Consider the following 27,072-nt stretch of genomic DNA (forward strand, 5'->3'; position numbering starts at 1 on the left):
TTGCACTGAATTGCCTATTATCTTACAATACGTGGCTTATTCAGCTTATGAATTGCTATTACTATCTAATATCTTACTGTTTTTCAGTTGCAGCTCCAAAAGAATAGGCCGTGATGAAGTTTGTGACACCTCAAACATTGCTGAAGATGTGGCCATGTGTGCTCACCGTTCTCTGCAGTAGCCATCGTTACAACCACTTAATGAACCGCCTGATCTGAGTGACGTTTGCTCTGCGTTTGCTCCACGTTCAACCCTCTGAGGCGCGTGAAGTAAAGGTACGGCACTTAGACAAACCACACGCAGAACTACACGAACACAGTTTATTGTCTTTCAAATTTTAGAAAAGAAAACTCAGCAGCTGCCTTCAGAGCAAAAGAGTAACGAGAACATTCACAGAAGTGGAGTCAAGAGTACGATCTTTGTCTTTTAAATGTCGTGTAGAAAAACAGACAACACAATATGTACAAGATGTGAACATAAAGGCACGCTTAACAACAATACAACATTGTTAAATTGCAATGTTTTCAGCTGTCGTTTGCACCCCTTACAGCCTCTGGTATGGAGTTCCATAATTTTGGTGCATGTTATAACTTATTGATGAGCACACTTCAAATGAACCAACTAATTCAGAATAACTCATTACAGTTTTTTCTCTGGAAGTGCAGAGCTTATGAGCTGTGACGCTATCACAGTGGATAATGTTTGCCGGGTATTATATATTGTTCTTCATACTAAATATTATTACTGGGGTTTTGCATCTCAAGCTTCCAAACTACTCCTCCAAGATGCTGCCCACTGATATTAAGTTAGACAGGCACCAGAAAGGCTACTTAATTTCTATCTCATACCGTCTTTACTTTACAGCGGATGTGACAAATGTATCTTTGTAGCAACATGACCAAGACTTCAGAAATGTAAAGACAGGACAAAAAGGTGATTGGAAGAAGAGAAAGAAGGGTAGAAGATGGAGCCTTTTCTAGGAGAGCAGTAAGTTTTCTCTTTTTTTTTAATCTGCAGCCTCTCAGCTCCCCTGCATTCACTCTTCCTACCTGCCCTCCCATGGGACCCAGTGTCAACTGAAGCCAAGTGCTCACCACACACACCAACACACATGCACCCACACATGCACACACACACACACTGACATGTAACATGCCAATTGGAGCAAAACCCAAAATGCAATCATCCTTAGTCGTCTTTAATCTCCCACCCACCCCTCACACCGATACATAACGACCTCAGCTGTGATTATCTGCAGACTTATCGACCCTCTGTTACTGATACCCCAAAGATCTATGCCTAAAGATTGGTTGTGCATGTGTTAGTGTGTGTGTGTGTGTGTGTGTGTGTGTGTGTGTGTGTGTGTGTGTGTGTAAACGGGTCAGCAAAATAATAAAGGTGAGGCAGTTATCAGTGCAACCAGCTCTGTAGGTTCACTCTTATCATGCGAGGTGCCCCCTACGCACTCTCTCTCTCTCATACGTATATCGATACAACATGCAAACTATCACATAAATAGTGTGTGAATTTGTGTGTACAAGTATGTGTGTATGTGTGTGTGTGTGTGAGAGAAAGAGTATGGCACCCTTGATAATAACGCCCTTGATTGGGATTCAAAAGCTTTGTACAGTAAAGTCCTCAATCCATATGCATTGGAACACTGAACATCGTGGGGGCTTGAAGTGTGACATCAAGTGTTGCTCTAATGTCAGCACAGGCAGAATCACCGTTGTATAAGATAATTTTAGAGTCGGTTAATCATAAGCTTATCATAACGGTCGAGCCAGCATGGATGTGAAGTCATAACAGGGAAGGTTTAAATAAGTATTATAAGCCGTACACACATTCGGATAAGCGAAATGTGCTCAAATTTACTGACATCATCCCTCTGATATGCTGTCAAGACTCTGCGCAACATCTGCTTCCTGACACAAATATAATAGGCTAACACATAATAACTGTTGAGTCTGTTGAAAGATAAAGAAACTGTTCCTCACTGCTTGCTGCCGTGCATGTCTTCACTTTCATCATCCTGTAAGATTCCCCTCTTCTGGTGGATTCGAACTCGCTCTTTCTAGAAATCGGTCGGCATGCTGTGTAGTGAGATGAGCCGCTGGATTTTTGCAAAGTGCTGTCAAAAACTTTCATCGAAAATTTCTCAATAATTCTTGAATCATAAAAAGGGATAAAAGAGGCATGGAAGGAAACAAAAACCTTAAATGAGGTGCCATTCATGCAGAAGTGATACAACCAGTGGAAAAGAGTAGTTATAATAAACTGTGCTATGAGCAAAATTGCGTCTCTTTTGTAGCTTGTAGCTATATTCGTTCGTACTGTGATTCGGGACGTGATTGGTCGTTACCGAAAGTACAGATAAGCTCCTGGACGAACGGTGCTCCTATCTGTATTTAACGTTAACATTCCATCTTATTTAATGTTGTTTCATTCACTCGTTTCATTTTAACGTATCTGGCATCCATCCCCTCATGATGAGGAAGCCGCAGGCGTCACGCAGAGCGGCTAATGCTAACACCGTTGCTAGAATTACTGCTAGTGCGTCCCCGGTGCAGCCTCCGAGTCCTGGTGGCTCCAACAGCAATGCTGCAGATGGAATTAGCAACACTAAAAATGCAGTTAACGGTTCTTATAAATAAGCCTGCAGTTATTCAGTGACTGTTGTTAGCTAGCTTCAGTTATTAGCACCTCTAAGTTATGTTCCACAGAATGTCACAGAGCTGTCGTCAAGTTCACTGTAAAAGATTTACTTCCATTCACTACAGCGGAGTCGAGTTTGTTAAGCTAGTCACTGATAGCTCGGCAAAGTGTGAACTTTAAGTTGCCATGACAACCAGAAAACTGTTTTTATATTTCTTATGATTGTTACTGTTACTACATTTTCTGTTAATGTTAACTGTTGTTATTGTAGGAAGATGATCACAGCCCTTCACCCCAGTTACAAGCCCCCTTACTGAGGCACATTATCAGACACCCTAATAAAGACATCGATAAGTATCGGTGTCGATAAGCTGTATCAGTATTGATACCGGTATTGATAAAATCCTAACAATACCCAACTCTAACTGTGACCCTTGATTTGCAATAAATGCACTGCACAGTAAAAACTGCAGTGTGGTTTCTCAGTAAGGTTTTCTTTGTTAATATTTAAAGTACAATATTAATGTGGTATTTGTTAATTTTTCAGGATGTTTGTCAGCATTTTTGTGAGGATTTTCACCACCTTTAATGAGCATTACTCAAATAATTCTTCTGCTGTCCGTCATTGAAAGGACAAAGGTCAGAGTCCTGCTAAAGAACACCACAGGAGAGTTGATGTCTGCAAGCACAGGACCTTAAATGAGAATCCTCTAAAGACAATCTCTCTAATCACCAAGCCACCCCTTCTCTTGTAGCACAATGGAGACACCAAATCCCATTTAGGAGTTAAGATGTAATTTTATTTTATTCAGATTTAATTAAATGTGCTTAAAATCATATTTCCCCCAGTTTTAGTTTTATCAATCAGCTTATTGTGTTTGCCGACCCTCCTCAGTGATCCTACAGGGTTTTCTTTCTTCCCTTTTTTCAGTGACATTTCACACCAATTAAAAAACTTGGCTTATCTTGGAATTTTACTAATTCTCACATCAACACTGCTGTGTGCACATCAAAGAAGCTGAGTGCAGCATAAATAGTGTGAACACCAAGATCTGGAAGTGAAAGACGAGTCAATGTAGGTGAGATTGAAATTATGAAAAGAGACTTTGTTTGAATAGACGGGGAGGGAGTCATGGACGAACTCATCATTGACTATCAATTAAAGCATGAGATGTCAGGTGTATAGACATGGAAGTTTCAGCTGTAACACCAGAGAAAGAGTCTATAGCCAAATCAATAGAAGAGCGTTGGATGAACTGATACTGCATGCTGACGAGACAAAATGACATCATTAGGACAGCTAGGCATGAAAAGGGCTGAGATGAAAATTAAATCAATGGCTAGATCTTTGGATTGAGGGATTCACAAACTGACAACAAACTGACTGAAAGGGACATTTCTGATGTAGGTGACATAAAAAGATTGTACTATTTGGAAAAACATGTCGAAATAGGAGGACATCAACAGGGATTTGGTCGCATTTGTTGTGTTTGGAGACTGTTGGGACTGACTGTCCCAGTAAAACAGGCTTCATTCCTGCCAACCATAAACTCCTTTTTTACAAATAGAGGAAACATAATGTAGATGAAGAAGATATTACCATCCAAGGAGTTTACGAAGTGGAATTACAGATGGTGGCAGGCCCGGACTGGTGATCTTGGGCATATCCACCTACAGAGCAGCATGGCCAACACTTGCGACGTGCAGAAAAGGTGTGTTCTGAGCGTTGTGTGAGACTTAATGTCAGAATAACCCGACTGATTAGTGGTTGGAAATTGCCGTCTTATACTCTGGCTTTTTATGGACTTTCAGAGTCTTAAATGACAGAGCCTGTCAGAGCCTGTCATTTCCAGGCACTCATCCCCAATGCAAGAAGTCCCAAGTAGTCACTTATGTGTGCAGACTGATTGCACACTCTCAAGCCCCGTTATGTCACTGTTCATTTAACGACCAGCAGGTAATAGTCACTCAGACCTTCTTCAGTGTTTAAGCAAAGATAACAAAGGCGAAAAGAAGTTCCAGAAGTTGTTCTAATGCCAGAGACAAAACACTGCTGTAAAGAACTATCTGTTTCCCCATCTTCACTCTCTCCTCGTCTCTTCGAGCTGAGTTAAGGAGGATGCAGCAAACAACAACGAGAATCTGTTACCACAAATGAGCACAGCATGTTAGCTCAGAACCGGTCCTACATCTTGACCAGTAGAGAAGTTGCCACATGGCTAAAGGCTAATAAGTGATGCCAAGTATTTTCAAAGTAAGACACGGAAAAAAGAATATTGCAACTAAAGCAAAAGATCTAAGCTTCAGCTTCCATCCAGCTGCGAGTAGAGATGACTTTCCTGAGCAGAATTAGTCCTGTCAGCACTGAGAAAGTGTGGAAAAAAGATGGCCCATATGGTCACTTTCAAAAAGCTGTGCTCAAAGCAAAATAAAATGGACTGTAAAGTCACCTTCCAAAGTACTTCTAAAAGAAGTCAAGTGCATAATGTGAAAAGTACCGTGTGTGTGTATCTTGACATCTCTCGCTGTGTCAGGGGCCTCTGCTCTGATCCCTCTCCTCCTCCTCCGAGGGAGTGAGGGAAGGATCACTCCTTCTTCAAAGTCTCTCTTTCATCTCTACCCACCATCACACCATCCTCTGGGGGAGGGGGAGCAGCACAAGCAGACAGGACTGGCTTTTTATACATCCATCTCCTCCCTTGTTCCTCTCCTTCTTATTCCCCCTTTGCTATGCAGGTTTCTGGGGCACAGTTAGCCCTATTTGACCGGATAACTTCTTATTGTAGCTTCTTTTTTTCCACACTCTGTTCATTGGCATTAACTTTTTACCTCCTTACATCTCTTTTGATTTTCATTGCATTTCATTCCTCATTTATATAAGCAGCAGTGTGTACACTGTAAAAACAATAGGCGTTTCTTCAGCAATGGTAAAACAGAAAATTACAGTCCAGTTAAAAAAATAAAAAAAAATGTGAAAAAAATAAAAAGCTCTTTTCTTTTTTTTGTTGTTTTAAAAGAGGAGCATAAAACGCTAATTTAGGATCAATCAAAAGCCATGCATGAGGGAATGTTAAATAGATGTTAAGCACATAAAGGCTTAGTAGCATTCTTAGCCTCAAGCTGCAAACCTACACATAGTAAAAATGAAATGCATTTATTATAATTAATGTGTTTGAATTTAGAAAAAAAAAAGATTTTTCACTTTAAAAAAAGGTAATTTTTTCGTGAAAAATGTTATCGTCCAATTAAAAAAAAAAACTGTTAAAAAAAACAAGCAAACTAATAATTTTTTACCAAGGCTCCAGAAAATTCCATGCTTCAAATTTTGAAATATACTGATTTAAAAAAGAAAGATGATCTTGAATTAAAAAAAACCCAACCTTTTTACAATTAGTAATATTACAGTAAGTACCATAAATCTTAGACCATTTATATATATTACATATATATATTATATATTTAAAAAATGAAGAAAACAAAAAAGGAAATGTATGTTGCAAAAGCCCAAATTGAAGTAAACTTTCAAAGGTTTGGCTGAAAAGTTTTTTGTGTTTTTAATTGACCCTTTGCTAAGACCCGCCCCCCTTGGTTACTGTTGCTACGCCTGTCAAGCTTTTGCATCGGCAATGTAAATAATATGGCGTTTGTGAGACATGTTCCAAAGGAAATAAAAGCAAATTTCTGGAAAAACAGTTCCGAAATATCAGAGAGAAGTTCACAGAAAGGACGACCATTCACGTTTGAAAGCTACATCCAGAATATAATTCCTCAGCAGTGTTGAGAATGAAGAGGACATAAAAATCGAAGCTCACCTGTTCCAATGCAAGTGTCAGGCATACCACGACAATTCATGTTAAGGACAATAATACAGGAACAACAATGTTCTTGCACAGCGGGGTAAGTCAATATATTGTTTTATTTTAAGCCCAACAAAATCCTACAAGTACAAGTTTGCCACAACAATGGCAAAAACCAAGGGTGGTAAAATAAAGGCTGTGCCGATATCATCGGTGGTGGTAGCGAAGGCCAGACAGGATCGCAAGCTAGGACCAGTTGACTGTCTTCCACAATTTTTAATCCATGTCCAACATATTTCCTCTTGAGTTTTTGGCTTCGGATAAGCAAAAAATATGACACCCCCCTCTGAACTTCGAGGATATCTGCTGTCGGACTCGTAGATTCCATATGCGAATCGTTTCAGCATTTCTCCTTGTTCTGAAATTTTGACAGGCCTCCCCCGCCTAGTTACGGTTGCTAGCGTGCATTTCCTTTCTCTATGTGTTTACTGCTTCAGGCTAAGAATGCTAAAATGTCTTTCAGTTTTTACACATGGCTTTGATTGATCCTAAATAACCATATTATGCTTCTCTTTATGTCTCAGGCTGAGAGGGATGTTCGGGACACCCCGTTCTAAAATGACACAGTGTGCACTACAAAGTGTGGGTGGCAAGCTATTTTCTCGTGTCTCCTCACTTCACAATTGAGCTGTGTGCTTTCAGAGTCTCACCAACTCCCTCCCTCACTGCTCGCTTGTCCCTGCCTCGCTTCCCTCCCTCACCACCGCGGGGACAGACTAAATTTACTGCCTTTGGTTCCCAGGAGTTTGTGAAACGCTGTTCCAACAGCCTAACACAACCTCAGGGATGGTTAACACTCAACTCTGGGATTTACACTCTGCATGATCACTTTGCTGCTTCATCCCACACAAACAGAGACACACACATGCACGCACACGCATGGCTGTGTGATGATGGTGCCAGTCTTATTGCCTTCCAAAGGGATTGACTGGGATTAGTGTGTAAAAGCCAGTATCCACTTGATAATGGCGTATGCTTGTTTATGGTTCTATTCTTCTTACAGAGTGTGTGTGTGTGTGTGTGTGTGTGTGTGTGTGTGTGTGTGCGTGTCAGAGAGTGTGTGCATGTCCTTTTGTGTCCCTTTCCATCTTGGCCACTGGTCAAAGAGGGCTCTTCATTATCTTCATGCTGCCTTTCATCTCACAGAAATCTCATTTAAATCTCTCTTTGACTCTCTCTACTCCAATATACTGACGTTGTGTTTTTTTTTACTTCCCAGACTAAGTAAGCGTTGCATTTCCTCTGTCTGCTTCTCACTCAACCCATTTCTGATTTCCTGCTTGTCTCTCTGTATAATAAGCTGAACACACAGCAGACTATTTGATACAGAGGGGGATAAACACAACACGTTATTGCACTTTCTTTGAACTAATTAAGCAGCTAGTTGTTATTCAAACATTTTACCGGAAAAATTTTAGGTCAGTAAAAGTTGAGTCACAGTTGGAACAATTCGCTTCTCTGTACCTCACTGTGCCTTGAGCGCTCCAAAACATGTGTATTATTAATAACAGAGCGAAATCAAACTAATTAACAGCTGAAAAAGTAGAGCTTTTGAGGTTGATTATTTCTGATGTGTTTTTAAAAACAATCGTAAATCTGAACACAAATTGCACCACCTTCCATAATCCTTATTCAGAAACAAAACTGTCAGTGCTGATGTATCATGGCTGAGTTAAATCTCAATGGGTGAAACCCAAAAAACACATGATTGTTTCTGCGTCACTAACATGACCTACCTGATGACAAAAATATATAATCCGTCCATCCATTACCACTTCTACTGCTCAGGGTCACATGGGGGCTGGAGCCTGTCCCAGCTGTCATTTCACTAGAGGCGGGGTACACCCTTTTGTGTACTTGTACTTTTTTTCAAGTAGTTTTTAAAATCTGTAATTTTACTTTTACTGAAGTAGGTTTCCTTTGATGTATTGTACTTTGTTACATTTTAAATCACACCTGTTACTGAGTTAAAATAACATAAAGGCCTAAATAAAAAATGAAAGGGACAAAAATCAACTGCAGTGAATGATGGGCAGGAGAACAAACTGGCCCTAAATCACAGGGAAGATGGAGACGGACTGTCAGACAGCAGTGGAGCAGACCCAGCTGAAGGCCAAACAAGATTTTGGTCTTCTTTGGTTCATTTAGGGAAAGTCACAACACTTGTGAGCTTGACCCGTTTTGATTAATAGATTTGCAGTCTGACTGTTGGTGTTTGTTGGTGAAGAAAAGAACCTTCAATGGTTGTATTGTTTGAAAATGTTTTATGGGATGGTCTGAACTAAAATGACACATTATACCTCCCTAAGGGTTTTAAATGTGTCGACATGTTTTATTTTGTTTTTGCACTTCAACTTCGACAACTACTTTATGAGTTCTATCCTCCTTTTAGCACGACACAGGAGTTTTCCCCCATCCTGCTGTTAAAAGTAACTTTTACTTTAAGAACATTTTAAACAAGCTACTTTTTACTTTTACTTGAGCACATTTTGAGACTGGTGATGTTACCTGTACTAGGGCTGACACATAGAGACAGACAACCTTTCACGCTCATTCACACACCTACGGGCAATTTTAGAGTCACCAGTGAACCTACCGAGCATGTCTTTGGACTGTGGGAGGAAGCTAGAATACCAGGAGGGAACCCACACATGCTTGGGGAGAACATGCAAACTCCTCACAGAAAGGCCTACTTCATCCAATCTCAGGTTCAAACCAGGAACCTTCTAGCTGTGAGGCGACAGCGCTAACCACTGCACCACCACGCAGGAAGATATATTTATCAGACAAAAAAACTGTCATACTGGTTTTAGTGTAGCTTGTTACTACAGCTACTATAGTTGTGAGCTTACTTTGCAGAGAAAGCTAGACAACTGTTAGCTTAGCTTAGCATCAAGACTGGAAACATAATCTCACAGGTACTTCGATGTCAACATATTGTTTTTGCTATTGCAGCAAATCTTCTTACCTTAGCGTCCTTCATTAGCATTAGATAGCTCAATTGAAGCTATTTTTTAACTTTATATATTGCACCCCTTCTTTAGCAAAAGTTCAGTCCAGTTTGGCCCTCCAATGCTCGTCCTTAAAATTGGAATGAAAGAGCAGACTCATGGACTGAGGCACTTTGACTGACCAATGGCTGAAATATGCTTTTAATTACTTCAAGAGGCATTTTGCATGTCTGGTTGCCTCCTCATACTCAGCTAGCTGAGAGTATTTATGCTGGAGGTTGCTCAGAAGCTTTTGAAGGCTCGTCTTGCAGAAAACGTGTGACCTTGAGGGTGTTGGATTAATTCCCTGCATGAGCGAAGAAATTATGTAAAACTAAAAAAAACAAAACACCCAAAACTTTCAACCATTCATTTCAAGTCTTGGGCAAACCAAGCAGATAGCTTAATTAACGGATCTTAACTTAGGGATTTATTATTCCAGTCCATTGCCTAAAAGATCTATTATATAACAAGGGAGTAGGTTCACTCTTTCACCAATGATGAGTTGGTTTAGATACCATGAAGTGTTTGAAAGACTTAAATACTAACCATTTAGGCTCCAGTTGTTAGATACGAGTAGAGCTGGGGGGGGGGGTTGTATGCTAAGACACGGCTTGGACTACAACTCAAAACCAAAATATCCTCTATCCCCACAGTTCCAGGATAAATGGTCGGATTGGTTGGTTGTTTTTAGGTGGAAGTGTTGTTGTTGCTTAGTTGCAAACATTTAGAAACGCCGAAATATGCACAACAATGCAATGATTGAAGTGTCACATTGAGGGGGCACTCACACTTACCACTCGTTCAGTTTGGTGAGGAAATCAGCTCAGTGCAAGGTCAGGTGTGCGTGTGTGTCTAATTGCCCCTGATTAACACCAGCTGTGACAGAAACATTGCCAATGCTCTCTCTGGATCAAAGTGTGAAACAATGCTGCACGATAGCGACACGAGTTATTCCAGGGATTCAGAAGCAAGCAACTATCTTTGATTGAAATTGCTGCTAAAGGCTGCGCACAGTGTCAAGAACCCCGTGCAACCACAGTCATCACGAGAGCACATTACATGAACTGCAAGTCTCCTCATTAACATAACAAGTCACAGCGAATTGCTGCCTGCTTGCTCATTTTTAGAAATAGGCAATTATTTTCCATTAGGATCATGCAAAACGCACATTTTTGCATTCTCAAAAATAGCAAATTTTCATGAATTCATTGCATTACCTTCCCTCGTCAATGAGGTCATGCCTTGTCAACATGCCTTTGCATCAGTCCTATGTCTGAAGAAGCTATATGCTGTGTTTACAGGCTTAACTGACAGCTGATATTGTCTCACATATGACACCCAAATAACGGAGATTGTCAAGACACACACACTGCAGATGGAAAAGTCAATCAGATATTGTGTATTCTGAGCGCACTGTTGTGACAGAGATTCCAGGTTTGCGCAGGACATCGCTGAAAAGCAAATCTCATTCTTTCCTTGGAGCACCTTGCGATGGAGAAAGGCGCCCTTTTATGAAAATCTGCCAATTTACCCTCACACCGGCACAAGTTATTTTCATTTCCGCTATGATGTCTTGCCAAGGCACACGGTGTCTGTCTGCCTCTTTTCATCGTCTGGAATTGTGCTTTCCACAGGTATGCCAAAGCCAAGGGCCGTGCTTTAAATTCATTATCAGCTGTCTTAAAGATGAGAAGCCAATCTGTCTGAGAGGTGTCTGGAAGGCTCCGGAACGTCATCATGACAGAACGAGCCGTAGTGAAATGCCAGCACACTCCCTGGAGTATGCTCCGTGTGTGTCTGTCTATGAGTATGAGACAGAGAGCAGTAAGAGGGCAAGTGCCTATTGTGTGACAATGCGCAGGTGTGTAAGATGGGTTTTTAATGCCAATGTTATGGCTTAAGCAATGCGGAGAAGAGCAGAAGTTTGGCTTCAAATAACCACTAAAACTGTGCAGAATGAGTTAGCTAAGAGCCAGGTTACAGCTTGTGCTTCCTGTCAAACACTTTGTAATATACAGGCTGGATAACACAAAGAAGATGGCTTCCTCATTATGCTTTTGGAAGGTGTTTTGGCATTAGAGTACAACCATTATTTGTGATTTATCGATAGCGGGATATGATTAAATTAGTCTCTTACCTCTCATAACATGGAGGTTCTTACACCCAGTTAGTGTTTGTCATATTAATGTGCATATAATAAGACATTTCATTATCATACAGACAATTACTGAGATGTCAAATGGGCTGCATATTTTCAGACCCAGCAGGTGATGAATAATAAATTATGAACTTTAATTTCTGTCTTTATAATAGCCAGTGTTGGAGAGTACATGTTATTCATTGTACTGCATGAGCTTGATGGGAGTTCAAGTAAGTGGTTTTGCCACAACTGGGCCTCATTCAGACGGGCGAACATGGCGAAAGAGCGATGCAGAGTTGGCCTTCTTTCTGTTGGACAGGTAGGTGCCTTAAATCGGGTAGGACAAGCTTACTGGCGGTTAGCATGCTAGCACAAAGGTAACCAGCGGTTAGCATGCTAGTGCAAGAATAACCGGCAGTTAGCATGCTAGCGCAATGGTAACCGGCGGTTAGCATGCTAGCGCAGAGGTAACTGTGATGTGCTCAGTGATAGCTCGGCGGGGTGGGCGTGTTCTTGCACAAGAGAGTGAGCTTCTGGTGAGGAAGAGCCCGGGAGGAGGGGCCCAGTTTGAATGTGTTGACAAAATGCAAGGAAAAATCCTTCCTGTTATACCTTTAACCAACACACATATTTCCAGCGCTAGGTCAACACAACCCAGAGCAAGTCCAAGTCCTTCCAATTTCTGGAAGTTCACTTTAGGTGGCTGCACGCTGCCCAGACAAACGCCGACCAACTCTAACCAACACCAGCTGTCGGATCAGTGTGCGCAGACAGTCGCTGTTTGTCGGATGGAGTTGTTCCAGTTTGACATGTCCAGTCAGGTTTGGGGGAGTCGTGGAAAGTCGGACCAATGTGCACCTTTTCCCAACAAACAGCAACATTCTGAGAGTGCGTTCTATTGACAACTAGCTTGTACTTCGTGCAGAATAGCAGTACAAACGACCTTCGTCCATGTAAAATAAAGCTAAAACCTAAATAAGAAAAAGCAGGCAAAAAAAGTCTGCCCTGTCAGCTGGTGTCTGGGCAGTGTGGAGCTGGCATTTGGTCTTCGGACCAAGACTGCAACCGGCAACTGCCAACTTTAGAAAGTTGAGATGAGTTGAACAATGTCTGGGCAGTGTGCAGACACCTTTAGGAGCATTGACGTCTGTTTCTTGGATGTGATTTGAATCATAACAATCTCTTTAGCATTCTTTTACACTATCATACCAAGTCGTTGGTATTTATAATAGTTATTTGTTAGCAAATGTTAAGAGAACTTTATTTTCCCCATTAGTAATCCTGCTGGGTACAAGATGCTCAACTGGACTCTGCAGGTGTCTAATGGACACAGGAAACAAACCAAAGCAGACATTCCTTGCACTTTTTCTGAATAGTGGTGCATTTTAGATTTGGTTGTATCATTTAGGGTTAAGCATTTTTTGCTAACGTGAATATTTTGTCATTATATTGTCAATTTTAGCATTTTTACAATGTTCTTCGAACTACTTTTTCCAAGCATTTTCAGTATACCAAACTAGACTCCTTCCTCGGGTAGCTTTGCTGTATTCTAACTCCTTCCAGTGTGAAGTACTTGGTAGCTTTCAAAGCTATACCTTTGATCTAAATTCCCCAACAGTGATAATGGATATTCATCTGTAAAATATAAATATATGTCTATGAACCTGATTGAAAAGTCAGTTCTTTACAATTACATTTTATCTTGACCTATCAATCTTAAATCAAAGTCCACCTCATGCAATTGGCTTTGTTGCCTTCACATTCTAATTCTTTGTTTTGTACCTTACTCAGTTCTGCTTTTATTTTCCCTTCCTTTAACACTCAACACAACACAAACATCCTCCTTCCATCCCTGTTGACAGCTAACCGCTGCTTACCCTCTTTCTCTCGTTTCAACCTTCCATCCCTCTGCATGCAGACGCTCATTAGTCTTTCAGCGGGGCAGCAGAAAGAGAAAGCGGGAGAGGCAGAGGCAGAGGGCGAAATGACAACCGGCTGACAAAATGACATTCACCGGGGACAAAGGGAGAGAGCGATAGAGTGGGATTGAGATGAGTAGAGAACGACGGGCATGGTGTAATAAGACTGACAGGGCACAGAGGAAGGAGACGAATATTGGGTAAAACAGTGAAGGCTAGAGAGACAGAAGGAGAGAGATAAAGAAACAGAGCCCTGTCACCTAAGTAGTGTTTTTATTCTGCTGTGTGAGCAGGGGTACAAACAGCATTATGACACAGTAATGACACTCTGACAACAGCCTTTCACAGCATGATAGCTGTGTGTCTGCTTCATGCTGCCGCTGTGTGCTCACTCTATATGCGTGTGCATTTTATTCTTATTTCTATGACTACTCACAAGATGGACAATTTTAGCATCATTATTGTAAGGTTTTTTTGGAAGACGGTCGCCTGCAGGGGTGCTTTTGTTTTCTGCGTGTCTCTGTGTGTGAATCATCTCTGCTGTATAATTTGAGGGAGAAGAAAAGACTTTTACTATAAGAAGGGAGGGTACATCAGGAAATACAGTCCATGTAAGGCAACTGCAGCAACTGCATTACTCTACCCAGAAAAAAGAGGTCTGTATACTAAAATTAGAAAAGAAAACAGCAAAAAGACATGTCTTGACAGTAGAGTTGCAAAGTAAGCAGATAAATTTTAGTCACCTCGGTTTGGGAAGTACATATCCCATTAATTTGTTCCTTAGATATGTTGCTCACTGTTGAAGCATTTTTACGGCTTGGATCAGCATGAAACTCTGCCGCTTAAATAATCAGTCCAAAATATTTCCAACTCTGATTAAAAAAAGTATCTTGTTCTTTGATAAAAAGTCAAAGAAACAGGCTTGTGTACATACATTTTGCGAGGCAACTCCCTACTACAACTCCCAAGTTGTGTTTCAGGAGGAAAGCATCCAATCATCAAGCTTAAAATGCCATCCAATGCACCACAAAGCATTTAATCAGTTCAACTTAATTAATGTGTCAGTCGAGGTTAAATTAAGCAGCTCTAACACCACATTGTGTTGAAAACTGCAACAAAGAAGCATTGTTAATTCGTTGATATTCTGATTGCCATGGCAGCATTGATCCTTATAGGTGCTGTAGTATTAAGAGCTGTCTGCAATGCCAGAATGATTTTGTTTCTCCAAAACAGTTAAAACAGTTGAAACTGTTGGTCCTAACTGAACGCAACTATGTAGGAGACACAAACGTTTGGTATGAGAGGCAGATCCTAGACTTGCCACATTGAGACGTGATTTTGAAAGTGAACTGATACATTCTTCGCTGATCTCTGCAGCACAGATTTAGTTTTAATAGGAAAATTAAATCATTCCAAACAGCCACCTGCAATGCTGGCAATGCCAACGCTGGCTGGCGAGGCCGCATTAACAGCAGGTTTTTCAAATTCAGAATCAGCTCGTTTGCCAAGCAGCCCGTGCGGACACATTCAAGGAATCTGACTCCAGTTTTGGGGCACTTACACAGATAGACATTGGCTACAAGTACACAAAACATTTATGTGTTATACAAATAAAAGGAGGTGAAAAAGAATATAGCTTTATATAAAAAAGGATGTATACAGAGGATGATGGGTCTGCCGTCATATTTCCAGGATACTTGGGATGTATAAGAGCAGTCCTGCTTTTCTTTCAGGGCAATCGTTTCTTACCCAACTTGAGTCGCCATTTTGAATTGTTTGTCAAAGTGGAATGTATGTCAATTATTAAGACATAACACCAAGTTCAGATCGCAGCACTCCTAAGCCCACAGAATGTATAATACTACTACAATAATACCAAAACAAGCTGACTTCAGCTCTTTTGAAAGCTATCATGAAGGAAATCGGACCAAAGAAAATTTCTAACCTGCCAGAAACCATTTTATTGTCTGATCATTGAGGGCGGCTGTGGTTCAGGTAGAGTTGGTCGTCTCTCAATCAGAAGGTTGGGGGTTAGATCGCTGACTGCTAGCGTCACATGTCAAAGTGTCCATGGGCAAGACACTGAACCCCAAATTGCTCCCAAAGTTACAGCCTTCTGTGTATGAATGTGCAAAGATCCTGATTGGAGATTGGCATAGTAGCCTTCGCCATTAGTGTGTAAATGTGAGTGTGAAAGGGTGAAAGTGACGTGGTGTAAAAGTGCTTTGAGTGGTAGGAAGACTACAGTCAATTTAATCCGTAAGGCATCAAGACCTGCCTCTAATTGCACATCATAAGAGAACCAATTGGGCAAAAATTTGGCAATATTCAATAATTGGTCAGGCATGACACATTTTGGGCTGAAATCACTCTTTAGCTTCTGCCTGGCATGAAGGGCCAGTTTTGCCAATTTTCAACCTCAATCCTATCATGCTATTATGGGGAGCTAATTTCGTTATGGTAGGAAAAAAATGTAATTTCGCTCTGTGCCTTTGGAGGACGCTATCCGCTTCTCCAATGGGCCCTGGAAAACCTCCAGGAAGCTTGCTAAAGTACACTTCCTCAATCTAGGACGCCCGCCTCCGATGTCATGTCTTGTTCAAAATCGTCAGGTTTGAAATGTAGACTGCAGACCTGAAAGTTTTTTAAACGATCCACCGTTATATTCTCGTCGTATTTCGGATTCTGTACCGCTCTGAGCCATTGCCTGCAGCGAAATGGTAGTATTTCACTCCTGCATATCTCGCTGTTCCTTTCAGAGGAAGGGGCGCAATGCATGCTGGGTGTTGTAGGAATGTAGAATGGGTGAAACCACAAGCTGTTTGTACAACTTTCTCCACAGCTGTGGCGCCAATTTCGAATATTTTTGCTTTTATAGATTACAGAGAACACCAGCTTTGACTGACAGCAGCTTTTTCCAGGGGGCCAGCTGCTCCTTTAAGGTTTAAACATCAACCAACATGACAAAATCTGCATTGCCTTATGTTTTTTTAAGTGACTGCTATGGCATCACATATGCTTACATGTGTCAACAATGAGATCAAGATGTTTGAGATGAAATGGTTCATCAAGTCGGCACTATACTGAGCACAATTGTGCACTTTTACGGAGGCCACAGCTGTATTTATACTGAGGTCTATTCATACTGCCTTCTCCTCATAGAGGTCAGAGGTCAATGTCATTTCAGAACAGCACAACTTCAGCTGGCAGTGATTCAATAGTACACTGTGTGACATCTAAGAAAGGTGGATAGTTGCTGACACAGGAACTTGAAACTGTCTTGTTCTTTGTTTGAAAGGCAATTTCTGAATCATAACCTCCTAGTAGGAAGCCGCTGAAGTTTCTCTACGGGTTTCATATCAGGAGCCTTTGATTCGTGAAAGAAAACACCAATATTCTCCTCAGGTAATAAAGCACCAATATGGCTGCATATTCAGCTCTGCAGAACAATCCCTTGTTCTGTTGCATATGCTTTCTTGCATTTATCTTGTCCAGCTGATACAAAAGCCCCAGTGCACTGAGCAATTACAACCATAATAAGGAGCTGTTTACCAATGTCTGTTTCACTCTATTGTTGAAGAATTCCAAGGTTATACTTTTATATTGCAGCTGTTCTTTCTCACAAACTGCCAAGGTTAGGAGGCATTTTATGTTGAGTCACCTAAATTCCTTTGAATTTCAATGAGCCTCCACAGTCACGAGGTTAGACAATCAGAGATGCAATCCGATGGAATAAAGTAGCTACTGATAAGACGTTTTTTAAATGTACACACACTCGCATAGTGGCTGCACACACAAACTGCAGAGAGCACGCACACACACACACACACACACACCACTGTAAAACCTACCTTAACTAATGCAAGGTGTGTAAGGAAGGAGGGGCTGTACACTTTACTCTCTTTCACCCTAAGGTGGAGCGGACACACTTATTTACCCCTCCGCTTAGCTTTCTAGTACACACAGATACATGCACACACGCACAGGCAGCAACACTTAACACCGAAAATAGAGCGAGAGGAGAGTAGAGAGACCCTGTAATGTCAGGTTTCTTTGCTGAGAGGATGAAAGAGGAAGATCAAACAAGCAGTGGTATGTGATACAGGAAATGTCATCCCTCCCCAGACACACACACACACACACACAGTGAACACAAGCACAGACGGACATGTAAACACCCACAGGATAGAAACGATGGTGGAACATGTGTGGGCCCACTTGAGAGCAAGTATGTCGAGTGCTGGCATGTTTGTATGTCTGTGTGTGTGTGCATGCTCATGCTAAAGTGTGTGTAATTACCACACAGTGTTATGCCATGCATGTTGTCTTTGGAGTAATTAATCACAAGCAGCCCAGAGCAGCTCAACAGCCCAGCACTGGCAGCCGTTTTTTTAATGTATGCATGTAGACCACCAGTCTGCAGTGGGACCGAAAACAAGGTCACAACAATATTAAGTGTGAGTCACAACATTACACATGAACTACTGCAACCTTTAGAAAGTGGCTGATGAATTCACCCCGCTCTCATGCAAAGGATAAATACAAACCGCTGTCGTGTATTTCCAGAATTGAAGACGTACGATTCTTTTGCACCGTGGCCCACTCTGCTTTTGATGTATTGTAGCTGGTGTCACATAACTGGTGGGGAAGTTTTTGACATGTAGGGAAATGAGCACTTGCCTTGCAGCTACTATCAGCAACTGAAGCATGAAGCGGAAGCAAGTGCAATGGGGTTTAGTCACCGAAGAAAGTACTTGAGTTTTAACCTGTGGGATAAAAGGACCACCCTGCTTCACGTTCTGAAAAAATGGCAGCCATGTTTGAAAACTAGCATTTATTATGAGCACTACTACACTCAGACACTTGACACTGTGTTGTCAAGTGTATAGTTATCCAATCTCATATAAGCTACGTGTAAATGGTAAATAACTTGCACCATACACTGTGTAAAAAGATGGACAACATGACAGCTCCCTAAAAGTGAAGCCAAAACATTTCGAGCGCCCCCTGCTGACTGGCTGCAGTATAGGTCATAAAATCAAGACACGCCTAATAAATATTTCTCAAACATGGTTTCTGTCATTATAGCTAGTTCTAATCATGCTGATTTACAAACATGTGTTCATTTTATGTGTTATTTGATGCTGTAAAAATGATGACTGACAGCTCTGTTGACAAATACGGCTCCTGCAGCCGATCTGTTCCGGATTAGCAGAGGAGAGGACGATAGGCGAGAGGAGACCTAACTAATACAATTGTTACAGTCATTTATGTGTCCATGTCACCGTCTGCTTCAGACCAACAAAAGAAGCTGTTCTGCTCTTAAATATGCCAACGTGCAGGATCTTTGCTGTTTTTTATCAGTAAGTTAAGAGTGTGTTTTCGTTAGCGGAAGTGGCTACAGCTCTGGCTCCAAATGACGTCAACATTGCAAGATGGCAGCGCCCGTCACGGGGGGTATTTTGGCTTCAATTTTGTACAATGAGAGCAGATGGAGATGCTTTAATGCGTCAATCTTTATATACAGTCATTGGGCTGCACTTACATAGTGCTTTTTCTAGTCTTCAACCACTCAAAGCGATTTTACACTACATGTCACATTCAGCCAGATGGCAGAGGCTGCTATGTAAAGTGGCAATCTCCAATCAGGATCTAATCATTCATGCACATTCACACAACGATGGCTATACCTTCAGAAGCAATATGGGTTCAGTGTCCTGCCCAAGGACACTTCGACATGTGGGATCGACCCCCAAACCTTCCGATTGAGAGACGACCAACTCTACCACTGAGCCGCAGCCGCCCTCAGTGCATCCCAAATCATTCCAATAACCTTTATAGGTGCTTTGACAAATGTTGACCAAGTCTAAATGCAACTGTTGTAAGACACACATGTGATGTTTTCTCCTCTCAACTACACCAGAAAATAATCTGCACCTTGTATTAATGGCAGCTTAAGTGATATTGTAATTAGCCTCCCAATGACCTTAATGAGTGTGAAAACTGTAATCTATGAGTTTGTGTTGATATTGTGAATGCTTTTAAGATAGCTAGCTAAATTGTTAGCTAGTCACTAAACATGATTTATATTCCCTTCAGAGTTTATTGCAGGTACCAAACAGCTTCAGGTGTGTGATCATCAATCTTTAAGGCTGGAGCAGTTTACCCTAATTTGTTTGTAGGAAGGAGAAACCAAGGCAGATTAGTTAGATTTGTGATGTGGAGACACATAAAGAGTAAGTGGAAGTGTGAGCCAAAGTGAATTAAATCATATCTGCATGTCATGATGAAATTGGACTCTTGAAATGAAAAGTGTAAATGGGCTCTCTGAGTATCCCCGCTGTCTGTTGTCTCATTTTCGCAAACCTCTTCATGGACATGATGCAGCAGCAGCCTTGCTTTTTAAAGACAATCCAACTATCCTTTTCAATAAAAGTAGCACACCTGTCTGTTTAAGTGAAAGTAACCCGCCCATCTTTTTGCTGGATTTTCCCCAAAGGCTTTGTTAAGTGAAAGTCACCCGCCTACTTCATTTGATGAGTGAATCACATCTGCTTTGCTTCTTGAATATTACCCGTCTGCTTTGTATGGTGGACGTCTGCAATCTAGACGTTTCCATCACCATCCAGCCTCCACTGGGTAATCACAAGATCACACACAGGAATCCATGATGCATTTGAGCCACCATAATCCCCTTTAATCTGACTCTGCACAGCAACATACACTGAGGTTAACTGCTATGGTAACACACACACACACACACACACACACACATAAGCATCACTCAACAGATTCCAGGCACACTCCCAAGGTCACATGCAAAGAGATGCACTCAGACCCTCGCACAGACACTCACTGCTTAATATACATTTTCTCCTCGGCGTGTGTACATTTGTGTGTGTGTGCATATTGGTTGGTGTGTGTGTGTACAAATTGGATTGCCCTGACAGGTCTCCATTTACAGGGTCAAGCAAACCCATTCAGCATATTCAATTTGTTTTCTCTGCTGAGAGAGAGGGAGGGATGGCAGAGGAAAGGTGGAGAGTCTTGACTTAACATCTCCTCTGGAATGGGTGGGGTGTAGCTCAGAACAAAGTAGGGACCTTAACCCAGTTTCCCACCATAGACTGTGTGAAGGACGTAGCACATGAACTATTTGTTAACAACCACTTTGGAGAATTAAAGTGATAAACTCGAAGATTTTCATTTAAATAAATGCCTGTTAAGTCACTATCTATCGCCAAATGAGGTGATTGAGCCTATGGCCCACTGATGAAAGCCTTTGCGTTTGCAGTATTACAGACCAGATGTCTGGTGCGACTTTCACGGCCAGTTAGTATACCCTGCTTTATCGTCGATTTTACTCTAAATGGGACCATAATTTATAAAATGAACATAACGTTGTTTTGAAGAAGACTTGAACCTAGAGACCATAAACTTGTTAGGACAATATTATCAAGGTAAAGAAGTAGGGCCCTTTTCTCATTTGGTTCCATACAATTGGACTTCTTTTTGCAACCGGTGCAGTCGCCCCCTGCTGGCCATTAGAAGTGATGCAGGTTAAAGGCACTTGCTTTGTCCACTTCTTCTACTTTTACTTGAGAAGTTTTCATTGGAACTACTTTCTCTCAAAGAAATAGACCCTTCAAAAACAGGTGTCTCTTGTAAAATTGGCATGATTTTTTTTATAGAAAATACAGATTAAATTTAATACTCCTCCTTGTAACTGGCGGAACACAAGGCTTGATCTGAAAACTCAAACTACAGGGTACTGTATGAGTACAGAGGTTTTTTGTACTTGAAGATATAGTTATGAGCTGATAAGAATGAAAAAAGACTGGAGTTACAAATTGCCTGAGAGCAGAAGAGTAAGACATTGCAAATGTGAAACTCAGAGGTACTTCTCAGGCTGATGCTGATCCGTGTCATTTAAAAGTAGAGTCAGCAAAGTGTGACAAACGAGCGTGCAGTGGCAGCGGAGTCTCCGTAGTTTGAAAAGGTCGCCTCATCTCTTCTACCTCAAGTACAGAGCTCCTCTGCTCGTCTGCTGCTTGTGAATTCTTTATCGTCTGTCGTTTGAATTGCAGAGCCTCCACCATCTTCTATAATGTCTGTACCACATCGCTGCACTCTGAATTAACAAGGCCAGCGCTGTACTTGACTATGAAAAACGTTAGATGACAGCTGTGGATGCTGTCGTCTCATTTTTTCGGATCATCAGGATGTAAGGGCCTTTGACACTTGAGCACCTTAGAAAAGAACAGCGATAAAGCCATGTGTGTCAATAGAAAAGTACAAATGTGGACTACAAATGAGTTACTGAAAGGTAATTACTGCATGGGTTACATATTAGCTCAGCAGCAACAGGTTACTCACACACACACACACACACAGAGACGTCATTGTATTACATTACAGTATCAAGTGTCAACTGTACATGACTAATGAGCTATAGATCTGGGCACAGAGTTAGCTAGTTACATGTGTGAGATTGTCTCAAACTGTGTAAATGACAGCATTAAAATTGATGTGCTGATTTCAGGCTCCTGTTATTGTGCAAGCTAACTGTCATAGTTTACCGGGACACCTGATGGAACTGAGCCCTCGTTAACTAAATTTGTATCACCTGTGCTCTCCTGGCTGTGACATGTCATTGGCTATGTCAAGATGTCTGCTGTGTAGATATGGACAAAACCTGCACTCACTGTTTGTTATAGAAAGTTTTCGAGATGGACACTAAAATTGGCCCCTGTTTGCTTTTGCTCTATAAGTAGACTGGTCTGACATGACTAAGAGTCATTTTAGATTGAACAACACCAGAATTCCTAAGGTCAAAGGGCAGGAGAGAATCAGAGGATTTGCAATCTTTGTAATGACAAGTGTCTGGGTGATAAGTAGCATATTTTGTTTAAATGTACACTGTAATAAAAAAAAGTTGTTTGAACTAAAAAAAAGTTAGTGTCCAGGCTTTCTTATGATTTAAAGGTGATCAAACTTGAGAAGATACATTAAATGTGTATTGATTTAAATCAAATAGAGTTTCATCAGATAATAAACTTGACATTAATACAGCTCTATGTAAATCCTTTAGTTTACTTAACGTTCAGTTACAATTCAGATTTTGTAGTTTAACATTATAACATGATTTAACATGACATTAAACGTACCATAAATTGTAAGCTACCATGAGTCTTTTTTTTTTACAGTGTGAACAGCAAGAATTATAAGCTCAGTCAAGGTTTAAGCCAAAGAATTTAAACCGTCCATCTATGTTTTAACTGATATTACAATCAGAGAGGCCGGGTGTTATGTGTAAACTGGCGACCTTTCTGAAAAACTTGCCCTTTCTTTGCTTGTAGTCTTGACATGCTGTGTGCTATTGTTTAGTAAATATTCTGTTGTAGTCTCCTCCATACCTTGCTATCGTGTCATGAGTCAGATAAATAAACTAAAATGAAAATGACATGATTTGAACAGAATATATTTCAGATGCAACCTTGAACATGGTGCCAATTTGGCCCTGGTTCACTCACCAAATACAGAGCCTTCTAGATGCAGGTGTATTTATAGTATAATCAATGGAAACCCTTTGAAACTACACACAGGTGTTTCCAATTTCACTAATTAGGGGCCTTCTAACAACACCTTACTCCACCAACTATTAAGGTGTCTGATCCTTTTTTCACTTTGACATTTGATGGTCTTATTGTGTTGATAGTGTTCCAAAAAAGCCACATTTAATACCCGATGACTAAATATTGTAAAACAATAAAGCATACAAACATTTAATGGGGTTTTTAGGAAGTTAAGGACACTGTAAGTACAGAGAAACAACTATAAGTAAGAAATGTTATGCTCATCAAATTCTTTCAGTGAAGCACAAAATATTCCCAGCATGTTTAGCAATATATCTCACTTGCCTTTAACCTGCATTCACAGTTCCTTTCCGTTCAGCCCCTGTAGGAGACTGTATAAGTGCATCCAATTAACCGGCCATCCTCACTTTGCTCTATTTATTAGCTTTCATTTATATTTACTTTCTAAAGGAGCCGCCTCTTGACAAATGCTCCAACATAGGCCGGAGTTAAAATAAGGACATGGCTGTAGTGTCATTACATCACAGCTGGCACCCACTCCCACCAGCCATCCATCATTTGACATTGAGCGGGAGAGAGAGGGTGGGGGGGGGAGAAAGGAGGGAGGAGGGAGAGTTTATAGCTGTATTTTATTAATTCCTCCGGCTGGTGGCTAAAAGGATTGCAGTGGTTGAAAAAAGGGAACAACTGAGAAGTGGATGTGTGATGAGGTAGATTTATTCCAATGTAAATAGGCAGGCTTGGCCCGGTGGCAAGGACTTCTGGTAAGGAGGAGGGAGAGGGGAGGAGGGAGAGGAAGAGGAGGAGGGCAATGAAGGAAGAGAAGGAAGGAGGATAAGTGAAGGGAAGACTAAAAAGAAGAGATGGAGATGTTACACTGCAAAAGGTGGAAACTAAGTAAGATAAAAAATCTTAAATAGAGGCCAAACATGCTTGTGTTTTGTTCGACAGGATGTAATAATGTGTGACTGAGACGTTAATGCTTGAAACTAGTATTACTATGAATGTAAAGATCACGATGATCTAGTACAAACACTGCTTTGTCTAAGTCAGAAATTCTTATTTCAGCTTATCCTTTCATCTTTCGTTCACAAATTAAAAGAACAGATCAAATGGGAATTTACTGTTTTCACCGGTGCAAAGCAATCATGTTTTCTTAAAGAGGTACAGAACAAAAACTCTACATTTCTATGAGGTGTTTTAACTGTTGAGTAATTGTGCTTCATCCCCAAGATGGTTTTTGACTCTACACAACCTTTGTGAAAAGAGATTCTCTTTCTGAAGTTCTTCATGTTTCAGTAAATGTAGTCAGGATTACTCATTGTAAGCACAATATGCTTTTTATCCAGTGAATTCCAAAGTATGTAGTCAGATAAGCCGGTTTAGCCGGTTAGCTGTTCACGATCTTCCTTCCTCCTTTTTCCTTCCTTCTGTTTTATTTTCTATGTTTTATTTGTTGTTTTAATGGTCAACTTTACATCAGGACGAGGGACAGCTGTTGAACACTGGCACATTTACAGTGATGTTGATTAATGTGCATTGACTGAGAATAGACCAATAAATAAATAAATAAAATTAATTAATTCGACATGAATTAATACATTAGACACAATCCTAAATGTGTGTCTTTGCATTTCATTTGCATTGGTCTAAAAAAAATAGGGGAAAAAAAGCCTCGTCGGTCCAAATTTGCATTTGGTAAATTGCTTTTTAGGTCAGTTTGTGGCGCGGTTCAGTCTAAATGAACAAAAGTGCTCCGCTGCTTTTGCAACGTTGAAGTTATCCAACCCATTGAGACAACTTTCAAGTTATTAACCTTTTTTCTCAGCGGTTCTGGAGCGAGAATCACGCTCTGCAGCCACACTCGAGACAGGAATTGTTCTGGCAATCTTTACCAGCTTTGCACATAGTATGACAGGCTGAGTGGAATTTCAACCCGCCGTAGCCTCGCAGCGCCGTCATCATCGGCACTGCACCTGCCAAGCAACGAAATGCAAATGATGGGCCGCACTGTGACGTTGTCTGTCACCTGTCCATTTCTTGACATTTTTACAGTGGAGGCAAAGGCTGTATACGTTTATATTTAAGTTCTCTTGGCAACACGTCTCTTAATTATAGCCTATTTAATACCTCTCTATTAATTTATATATTTATTTATTTGGCATATTTTCCCACCAGACATTTTGGCCGTTGACATCTTGATCTGCAGGACAACTACACGTGATACCGACAAAAAGCGCGATGTGGCCACTCTATGATAGTTGTGCATTGTTTGAAACCAGATATTTTGAAGGATTTTCGAATGTCTTGGCATATCGTTTTCTGTTCTGTTCGCATCATTTTGCTAATTCTATGAAATATTTCCCTAATTTTCTTTCTTGTTGTAAGAGCTGGGTTTTTGCAGTGTACAGAGATGTAAGGGTGAAAAGGGTTGAGGGAGACAGAAGGGGTGACATTGAGAGAATGAGGAAATCGATGAAGGTAAGAAGGAATAGGACGGTGTTGCAAATGTGAGGGAGGAGGAGAGAGGGCAAAGGTAGGGGGGAAGGGAAGGAACCTCGCAGATAAGAAAAGAAGACCCACGTGGTAAAAAAAAAAAACACACTTGTATCGAAGGAAGGACACATTAGAGGGAAGACTGAAGGAATAAGCTGTAAAACTCCACCTGCCAAAGATAATGAGAAGAAAGGAGGGCTGCAGCAACGAGAGGAGGAAGGAAAAGCAGGAGGGAGTATTGGAAAGAAGTAAAATCCAAACCTACATGTTAAGGATGCAGGGGTCGAAAATCTAAACACATAAGGAGCTTAGATGGAAAGATTATGCAAAGACAATAAAAACCATAGAAAAAGAAGAGGTGTCAGTAAGAAAGGAAGGATCAAAATAAGAAGAGGAGGAGGAGAAAAGGCAGCCATGGAGGAGTCAACAGTGTCTAAGTTAAGTAATGAAACAAAGGGGGGGGGGCAGAGACAGAAACAAACATCAGGACTGACATACACACATCAGTTTAACACTAAGAGTGTGAAAACAAGCGTCATGTCCTCAGACACTAAATCCCAGTCTAGTAGAAAAGGGGATTATCATGATCATCATTAATAAGCAAAATGCCAGAACCCTAAGCCTTCCTCTATCTAATAAATCCCCCCTGATCCACACAGGAGCATAATTAATAGAGACGGCGGGGGGTAGGAGGTGAGCATCAACCGAGCATGCGTTAATAAGGAGGGAGGTGTGAAAGCCTCCTAACTCCGGATTTTGTCTTTGCAACTCTGGGAGATTGTAAGTCAACAAGTCACTGAGTGAGCAGTAAAACGCTGAAAAACATACATGAGGTTTGGTTGGAAAAGGAAACTTTCTGTAAGTCTTCTGAAAGCTTAATTCGAGGTGACGGGAGAGCTCCATCTGCGAGGTCCGAGGGAATAGCGACTCGTCTCCTGCACAGCCGACTGGCGTGAACCGGAGCGTGGAACAGGGCCATATCAAAATGTTAATTGCACAAAACCAAAGTGGTGCGGGAGAAAAAAAAATATAGCACAGCTTGCAAATTATTCCTCTTGGCAACGGCGAGGGGAAAATAATTGTATTTTGTGCATGTGTGCATATGTTTGGAGGCTTCCACTCGTGTGCGCCCGTGTGCATGAGAATTAAGAAAAGTAATTTGTGTTAACTGGAATTTGATGCCATTTAAATTCTGTTTGATTGCTAATTTCCTGAAGGATATACGTTTTTGTAATTGATTTCTAACTTTAATAAAGCTATAATCATGGGAATCCATGACTGATTGATAATCAACCTGCAGAGAGGCGAAACTTTCATCCTTGCTGTTGTTCTTCTCAGCAGTAATAAGTAGGGACCTCCAAAGCCTCTCCAAATCCACCACTTCAAAGTTGACTTTCAACAGATTTCTTGAACACT

Source organism: Semicossyphus pulcher, unplaced genomic scaffold, assembly GCF_022749685.1.
Source record: "Semicossyphus pulcher isolate SPU_LCO1_2020_fin unplaced genomic scaffold, fSemPul1.0.p SCAF_17, whole genome shotgun sequence".
NCBI classification, from domain to species: Eukaryota; Metazoa; Chordata; class Actinopteri; order Labriformes; family Labridae; genus Semicossyphus; species Semicossyphus pulcher.